The sequence below is a fragment of the Lissotriton vulgaris genome, unplaced genomic scaffold (assembly GCF_964263255.1).
Source record: "Lissotriton vulgaris unplaced genomic scaffold, aLisVul1.2 SCAFFOLD_3521, whole genome shotgun sequence".
NCBI classification, from domain to species: domain Eukaryota; kingdom Metazoa; phylum Chordata; class Amphibia; order Caudata; family Salamandridae; genus Lissotriton; species Lissotriton vulgaris.
Window position 1 is genome coordinate 10,362 of NW_028250199.1, and position 9,062 is coordinate 19,423.

The 9,062-nt window shown below is 45.1% G+C and overlaps 1 long non-coding RNA gene across 1 annotated transcript; it reads right to left on the minus strand.

Annotated features, from left to right (window-relative positions):
• Positions 1–344: 344 nt before the first annotated feature.
• Positions 345–8,172, minus strand: LOC147663338 (uncharacterized). Its single transcript, XR_015305351.1, has 4 exons — positions 8,101–8,172; positions 5,940–6,052; positions 4,473–4,541; positions 345–534 (listed from the first exon to the last, which is right to left on the minus strand). It is a non-coding gene; the product is annotated as an uncharacterized LOC147663338 (long non-coding RNA).
• Between the last annotated feature and the right edge of the window lie 890 nt (positions 8,173–9,062).

Sequence of the window (9,062 nt, forward strand, 5' to 3'; positions counted from 1 at the left end):
GATAACAGGATCTCCAAAGAAACTTGTTTAACTTGTTTAATTGTTGGTGGATATATACCAGGTCACACTTGGACCACATTGTGAAGTAAGCTGCTTAGAATTTACTACTGTGATTTTTTCTAAATGAAAGAAGACAATTGTATGAGGAAGGGTACATCTTCCTTTTACAATAACTTAATTGGAATATTAAGACAATTATTTGCCTCAGAGATGGGAGGCATTTGTTGAAACACGGTTATTTTTTAAATCTTGTTGAATTTCTATTGACGGTATTAATCAATTGCAATGATATATATGTAATTTGGCGGTTGGGCCAGGTGGAATGGGAAATGCTACTTACCAGTATGCATCTGTCCTTGGCATGTAGAGTTGCAGAGTCACACACTGTGCATAGATCGCCATCTGGTGTTGGGACCAGATGTTTGCACTTTGTTGTTGTCCTGGAAAAGTCTTTGGAAGTCACGAGGTAGGTGACTCCTCCTTTGTACCATAGTGCGCATGGGCATCGGCTGAATCAGCGCTGTGTCGTTATTCCTGTTTTCCAAAATCAATAAAATTAGTTATCAAAAAAGGATTTTTTTGCCGTAAAACATCAGTTGGCAAACTCCTTCACCCAAACATCAGACCTCATCATCCAAAATTATACTTTAGTCAAACAAAAGCGTGGGAATCAAAGGACGAATTTACAGAACCTTGATGCAAAATAAAGACACCGTGAAGTTGCTAAACTCCTGTGGGTCTGTTATACCTCAATTCACTTCTGGACAGGCCAGCAGTTTTGAAAATAATTGAAGGTTTTTTACAAATAGACAATAAATGCACTGTAGCACTCTCCAGACAACCTTGAAATGTCTCCTATGAACATGGAGAGCTGTATTAAATAGAGCTTTTCTGGAGGCCAAACTTTAATCAAGTCTCCTTGGAGGGCAGCAGTTTTAAACAATTATACCAAGGAAAAGTTGTAGGATTAACTCCGATATTATCTAGAATGAAGAGAGATGACGGACTAGAATGTATTCATAATCCAAATAGAAACGAATACGGAGCCTCAGGGCCTTATTCAGAGTTTGGCAGACACCATCATAAACACGGCGGATGTCCAGTCTGCGATATTACCAATGCATTAACGTTAATGGCTCTTCAAATATGGGAGGTGGGACACCCACCACATTAGGAAGGAGTCCCCTGCCCTCCAAACTCTAAATAAGGCACTTGCTCAGCATTGGAAGCGTCTATTTTAAGGCTAGCGCTGAGTAGCTGATAGTTACCAGTGGTCGGCAAAATGTTATACGAGCTGCACAGTTACACAGATCTCGGTTGAAACCCTTAGTACAAACAGAGAGTTAAGGTAATAAAGAAACTGTACGGGCAGGGGGCAGGATTGAAATGAAATGAAATGAAAAAGGCTTCTATATAGCGCATGGCTACCCAGAGGCAGGACTAAAGGGGGGGCCCTTAGGGAAAGAGACAGGTCTTCAGCTGTTTACGGAAAGCCAGGTGGTTAGATTCTTTCCGGAGAGAGAGTGGTAGGGAATTCCAAAGCTTAGTGGAATTGAATTAACTAGTTCTCTGTGACGATTGGTTCAGCGGTCAGTACCACTTTCTTTCTTTAGCGCTTGGACGCCTCAGGGCAGCAATCGCGCTTTATAAATCCTCCTTTCATTTCATTTCATTTCATTGTATGAGGAGTCGCAACCACTCGATCTGGCCCTCATTATTCTATGAACCTCTGCCAAGTGGAGCTCGTCAGAGCGAAGTCTTCTGGAGGCCTTGTAAGGTCTAACCAGGGCCCTGATGAGGGGTGGACCGTTTCCCTTCAGAGATTTATGGGTGACGCATTGAGCCTTAAAGCGGATTCTCTCCTGTACCGGGATTGGTATGTTACTGACCAAACTCACTGGAGAAAAGAGAGGATTAAAAAATAGGATCTACCACATGGGATGGACCAATCAACAAGTGATTTAGATCTGCGTTTAACATTATCAGTAAACAGAACCAGATGAGCTGACAACCTGCTCATGCCAGAGTGAAAACAGAATCATGTGTAGGCAGGCTACTGCACATGCAGCAAATTAATGTGGCCTACTCCAGACAATTATAAAATTCTATATTCATTCTACTGACCTCCCGACAAATTAAACAAGAAAATCTTGCCACTAACATAAATGCACTAAACACACAGGGCCAGATGTAGGTAATCCCAGATTACTGATTCTTAAATACCGAATCATACCGATTCGGTATTTAAGAACTGGCAATCGGGATGTAGGTAATTATACTGAATTAATTACCGAATTGGTATGATTCGGTAATTACCGAATCGGTATTTACCGATTCGGTAATTGCCATTCATTCCTATGTGCCTGGAGGCCCATAGGAATGAATGTCAATTACCGAATCGGTAAATACCGATTCGGTAATTGGGGGAAACATAGAAGGGTGGCACGGTGTCACTTTGACAGCCTGTTGCACCCCTCAATTGTGCATGGGTGCACATGTTGCAGACATACATGCCCTTAGGGCATGTATGTCTGCAACATGGCACTGTTTTAAAAGCCAAAAAAATGCTTTTGAAAGGGTTTTCATTATTTACCACCAACTTCTAGTTGGTGGTAAATAACGACTTCTTAAACCCCTGTAGCACTGATTTAAGTGCTACCTACATGTCAAAATACAGATTCGATAATTTTACAGAGTTGGTATTTTACCGAATCTGTAAAATTACCGATTCTGTATTTTAACATGCCCCTACATCCCAAAATCAAAATACTGGTCGGTAACGGCCGAAATCGGCCGTTACCGACCGGTATCTGCCTTCCTACATCTGGCCCACAGTCTCTAGCTGCTGCTAATATCAAGTGCACATACTTTCAAGATATCATCTGATGACTACAGTCTCACCCACATCCTTCATCTAACTTAAACTCCCCACTAAGCCCACTCATCATTCACTCCACACTCTCTACCACTGACCTTACTTCGTACTTTCCTCTAAGATCACCACTTTTGGGAACACCCTGCTACTTCACTTACTGCCCCTCATCTCTCTTTTATCTCTTTGCTGAACACTCTCACTTTAATTCTTTTTTTCACCTAGAGAACCCATTGCAATCCTCAAATCAGCCAATCCATCTTGCACATCATCTGACCTCTTCATGGGCATGAATGTTAAACACTTTTTGGATACATTTCTCAGCTGAACCTCACTACTAAATCTCTCCAGCTTAACTAATATCTATTCACTGCTTCAAAACTGCTATTGTATTATTCCTTCTCAAAATCTTACTTGCGACGGTTTGTCACATGGCTCAGTTAGGCCCAGAGAGAAACGCTGCCATTTTAACATGGACACGTTCGACAAAGTTGCCTTTTCTTTCACATGATGACTTTTGACGCATTTGCATCTGTAAAAGTGAAGGATTAGTTTCTATGAAACTACATTTGCTTACGAATTCCACTTCATAAGAACACTATCACTACACCTTGACCAACTACGGTCTGAACATACACTGTGCAGATGAGACAGTTTGTTATTCGTCCATGAGGCGTAGCAGCTATCAATAGGTCAGGGACAAGGGAGGCCTGGATAAGGTCTCGGCCTGGGAACAAGAATGCTTTTTGCTATAAATAAACAAGCATTTCTGGGTTGGGGCAGAGGAGCACTTGCTGTCATTGCAAGGTCACTCCATGCCAAAACCTTAACCCAGCTGCTTGCCAATCAATCTGCGAGGAGGGATGTCCAACCTGTGAGCAAGACGGGTGTCAGGGAGCCCCTGTAGTACAAAATGAGATAGAGAATAAGAGTGCCATGCCATCCCTTCATATGTTTCTCCCCTCCTATATTCACAGTCCCCTGTTACCAGTTGGCCGCTTTGCTGCCAGTAAGAAGTGGAGAGAGGGGAATCGGCAGGCGGCCCCTTTAAGACGGAGATGAGGACAGACGTCAGACGATACACGATTCAAGAAGGCGGGACGGAGAGCGCGTCAGGTTGGTCAGTAGTTGGTCCAGCTACATGCAGCAAGGGAGCGCAAGGTGGAGAAACCAGACGGAGAACACCTAACAGCCTTCTGAGAGAGAGAACCGGAGCCCTGGAGAGGTCACAGCTTGTCCGTGAACAGAACACTCCAACCCGGCGGAGGAGGAAAAGCCGAAGAAGGAGACCAGACCTCAATGAAGGACGTATAGTCACTACGCCCCGGAGGGACGTGGCTCTTCCAGGTGCGTCCGGGTGTCTAAAGGGTTTTGGAAAGGGGCTCTGTCAGGGAGGGACGGGAGGGGAGGAGGGGGGGTGAAAGGGACCCAGGGAAAAGGATATAAGTGAGACGGAAAAGAAAGACAAGGGCAGAAATCATTGGCTACTCTTTTTCTTTTTTGTTACTCCAACCTCTACCCCCTCCCTTCACTTTTATGCATAGCTATTATTTATCCTTCACATCCTCCCTTGACTAAACCATGAAGCAAAAACACTTACGTGACCCTTTTCTTTCTGTCCGAGGGACGACGGCTGCCGATGCTCACCTAAGGGACTGAAGTGAAAGACCTTGTGGGAAAGAAGAATATAACAGAGACAATCAATCATTGTGATTTCCTGTAATACTAATACAAAGTGCACACCAATAAATTATTCAATGCAGACAGCTCCTTCTTGACCGACTCTTCTACATACGTGGTGTAGAATGTGGGCATAATTCCATTAGTCCGAGATGATGGAAAGCCTAATGCAACAACTAATTCATGGTCAAGAAAAATTGGAATGGGCCAGAGAGACAGATGATGACGGCCCAAGTGGACAGGGAAATGTTCAAGACTTTGCTCACCCAGCAGGTTGAATGCATACATAAGGTTGCTGACAGTCAAACGCACTAAACCACAAATCAACAGAGCCACCAAGGGGTACATGCAGGGCCCCCCAACATATCCCTTCAGAAATATCAACCGGGCGAGGACCCGGATGCCTTCCTTACGAATTTCGAAAGGGCTGCCCAAGCTGTGGGTGGCCGGGGGGGGGAAGTGGCCTTTCTTTTTAGCACTGCTATTGACAGGGGAGGCCCAGGCTGTGTACCAAGTGGCTAACCCCACAGGAAACACTCCTTACGAGGACATTGAGGCTGTCATATTGGACCATTTGGGAATGGATTCCTAAGCATATCGGTCAAGATTCAGAAAGGAACGAGGTAACCCTGGAGGTACCCCAAAGACAATATTTTTAAAGTTAAAGGCGGCTGCTGATAAATGGGTAAGACCCCAAGAGAACAGCAAGGAACAAATATTGGTGGTCATTTATCTGGAGCAGTTTCTTGAGGCCTTACCAACACCCACCCAGAGGTGGCTATGTCAACAGCCACATCTCTCTGTGGATCAACCTGTGGAGATGGCAACGTCCTTTGCTCGGGCCCAACCAAAGACACTAGCTTTTGAACCTGATAGGTCCTCACGGTATGCCACAGGATGCATGCAAAATGAGAAGAAAACCGGGCCACCCCGGAGTCTCTGAAAGGCAAGCCCTCTAGAGGTGAGGCCGCTCCGTTCCAGGGACCCCAATGCTACGAGTGTTGGGAGTGTGGGTATATAGCTAGGACCTGTCCACCAAAAAAGTCAACGGAAGAACCGATGGATGTCAGTTGTATACCCAAAACCATCCTATATACAGAAGAAATGGGTTCTGGCTTCTACGCAAGTCTTACACTCAATGGAAAAAAACGTGACAGCCTTACTGGATTCGGGTTGTAGGCAGTCCGTCGTACAGAGCACACTGGTGAAAGACTTTCAGATCTGCCCGGAGCAGTGCTCAATTTGTAAAATATTAGGTGCAGGTGCTCACATTTTTTAAGGAGGCCACACCCACTCCCCCTGCCCCGCCCTTTCCTCAGTGGCCCCACCCACTTCATTTATTAGCTCCACCCACAACCATAAGCCTCAACACATCACAACTCCTCACCTCTTGAGTTCCGCAAGAAGCTGAAACCCCGGCTCTTCACATAAGCACCTTGGGGGGCTTCACACCTACACACCTGTCCAAGCGCCTGGATACCCTCTTGAGTGATTAATGCACTATGCAAATCAATAAAACATAACATAATATTATTATATGCGAACGAGGCTGCAGTGCGCCTGGTTCTGTGTATAACCGAAGGTTGAGTTGTGGGGGAAGATTGTTTGATGGATAAGTGACCGCCAACCTACCGCCAAGGAGTCTTAAGCGGTGATGGAGGCTGTCGTGGCTGCCAGGATGTAAACACAAAACCTGCTGTGTATCTTTCTTGAAACACGCTAACACTTAGCAAATATTAAAGCCAAGATATGGCATCAATGCTTTTATTGATGAAATATTAACTTCTAAACTCAGTTTCCTAAAGATAAATATTTTTTTAAGTGCTGAGTTGCGGTCTTAGTGATTAGAAAAAGCTAGTGATTATGATTTTGTGTGTCAAGCCAGGTGTGAAGTCACGCCTAAGTGTTTATTTATTGAAATGGCCAGAATGTCAACTTAGTTTTTGCCTAATACGCACAAACTGTACTCCGTCCTTTTCACTTTCTTTTGCCAATGCATTGTGAATTTTTTAAAGGAACATAGCTGGTAAGGTTTCAAAAAAATCAACGTCGGTGAGATTAACTTTTTTTCTCTGGCCATGATTGGTCATTCTTCTGTTCTTGTGTCCAAATTACGCAGTTTGGTACTGATGCAATAGAGTTTTCCTCTAACATGTCTATACATTGCCCACAGTGTAATCAATATCTTTTGAACCTGTTAACCATTGCAAACTTCAATCTTCACACATCATTCAGTAAATAGCTGTTTTTGCATATCAGGCAGAAGTGCAAATGTCGGTGCAAAAAGGTAAAGCGGGAGAGCAAAGTATATGACTCCTGACCATGTTATGTTATGTTATGTTACTTTATTTCTTTTATAGCGCACGGCTACTCCAGGGAGCATCCCGGCGCTTTAGCAAAGAATAACAGCATAAAACCATGGCAAACAGAAGTGGGACACAGAGGATGAGTAGCGTGATCAGGGTACTATCTTTTTGGAATGGGAAGCCAAGATTTGATTTTAGAACATTTTGTTCCAATAGCGTAGCCAGTGTGTCATGGGCCCTAGTGCAAAGCAGAAAATGCCCCTAAAAAACAGCAGTAGGTCAGCTGAATGAGGCTCAGTGCTACTGCACCTGCTGCATCAATGGAAACAACGTTCCTGGTTAATTCCAAACCAAGACAAGTAGTCCTAAGATCAGCCCCTGCAAGTAAAATCCTAAATAAATACTCTGTTAGGTCCTTTGATAAAACTGAGACACATACATCCCTCCGTGTCACCACAACAGAATCATAACTCTGTACCAGCTCCTCGCTGAGGAGTCACTGGACCTAGGAGGTAAGAGTGTGATTGAGAGGGGTGGGCTGTGCCTGTGTGGAGCTTGTTCCAGAGTGTAACGCTGCTCTCTGTGGGATGCACATTTCTGTGGTGGCCATGGTGGTGTGTTAATAATGCTCGTCATTGCAGCATGAATGACTGGCCGTGCACTCATTGCACTGTCCTGTGAAGCCCGGGTCCTGCAGCGCCCCCTTGTGCTCAGAGTATAAGCGATAGTGAAAGGTAGACTGGAGTCCTCGGCACACACATTTGCCTCCGCCAGCGCCAAGCACCATCTCTGACAGAGCGCGCACCACATTGGGCCTAAGGGCAAACTGCCTCTTCGGAGAATGACTGGCATGACTAGCTGAGGGTGGCAGTTAGAAACGCTGGGCTTGGACTGGTCTGTGTGCGCCTTTTTCCTTTTATAAAATTCTGAAACAGATCTTTTGGGGGAAAAACAGGCTCTTGGAAGAGACAACTTCAGTATTAGTTAAGATCTGGCAAGAGGACTTTGTTTCCCTTTTGCTCAAGAAAACACACCCCCTAGCTCCCAGCACTCTTTCCATCCCTGCCTCTTTGCAACATGTTATCCTAATGCGTACACAAAATATGGCATTTGACAGAAATCATTGGGTACTCTTTTTCTTTTGGTTCCTCCAACCTCTAGCCCCTCCCTTCACATTTATGCATAGCTATTATTTATTCCTCACATCCTCCCTTGACTAAACCATAAAGCAAAAACACTTACCTGAGTCTTTTCCTTCTGTCCAAGGGATGACAGCGGCCTAGGTTCACCTAAGGAACTGAAGTGGAAGACCCTGTGGGAAAGAAGAATACAAAAGAGACAATCAATCATTGTGATTTCCTGTAATACTAATAAACAGTGTATACCAAGAAATTATTCAATGCAGTGAGGTCCTTCTTGACTGACTCTTCTACAATGGGGAGCTACAAACTCTCCCTCCAGGGAATGGGAGACAGAGACAAACATACACACACATACACACACACACACACTCACACACACACAGGAAAGCATCGTAGGGAAACGCCGGATACAGTTTTTATATGCTGGCATATGTACATTGTTTTAGAAAGATGGTGGAACTATTCATTTTGTTCAATGTGCTAATTACTTTTATCATCTCTTTCCTCACCGGCAGAACCCAGAGAGTCTGCATCCCCCTTTCCGATCCAAAGCCACCACGATCACCTGCGGCGTACTCCAAGGATCATCCCTCAGCCCTACCCTCGCCAACATCATCCGAGCACACCACTTCAACATCATCTCGTGCGCCGACGATAACCAGCGGATCCTCTCCCTCACCAAGGACCTGGCCACCACCAAATCCAACCTCCAAAAGGGAATTAAGGCTGTCGCAGACTGGATGAAGACAAGCCGGCTGAAACTGAACTCGGACAAGACAGAGGTCCTCATCCTCAGATCCACCCGCTCCGCATGGGACGACTCCTGGTAGACGGCTATGCGGGGAGCTGCCCTGACACCCACCAACAACACATGCAACCTGGGGTTTATTGTGGACTCCACACTCTCTATGACCCAGCAAGTTAATGCCGTTTCCTCTTCCTGCTTCAACACCCTCCGCATGCTCTGAAAGATCTACAGATGGATCCCCACCAAAACCAGAAGGACGGTCACCCAAGCAATCGTCAGCAGCAAGCTGGACGCCCTCTACGCAGAAACCATGG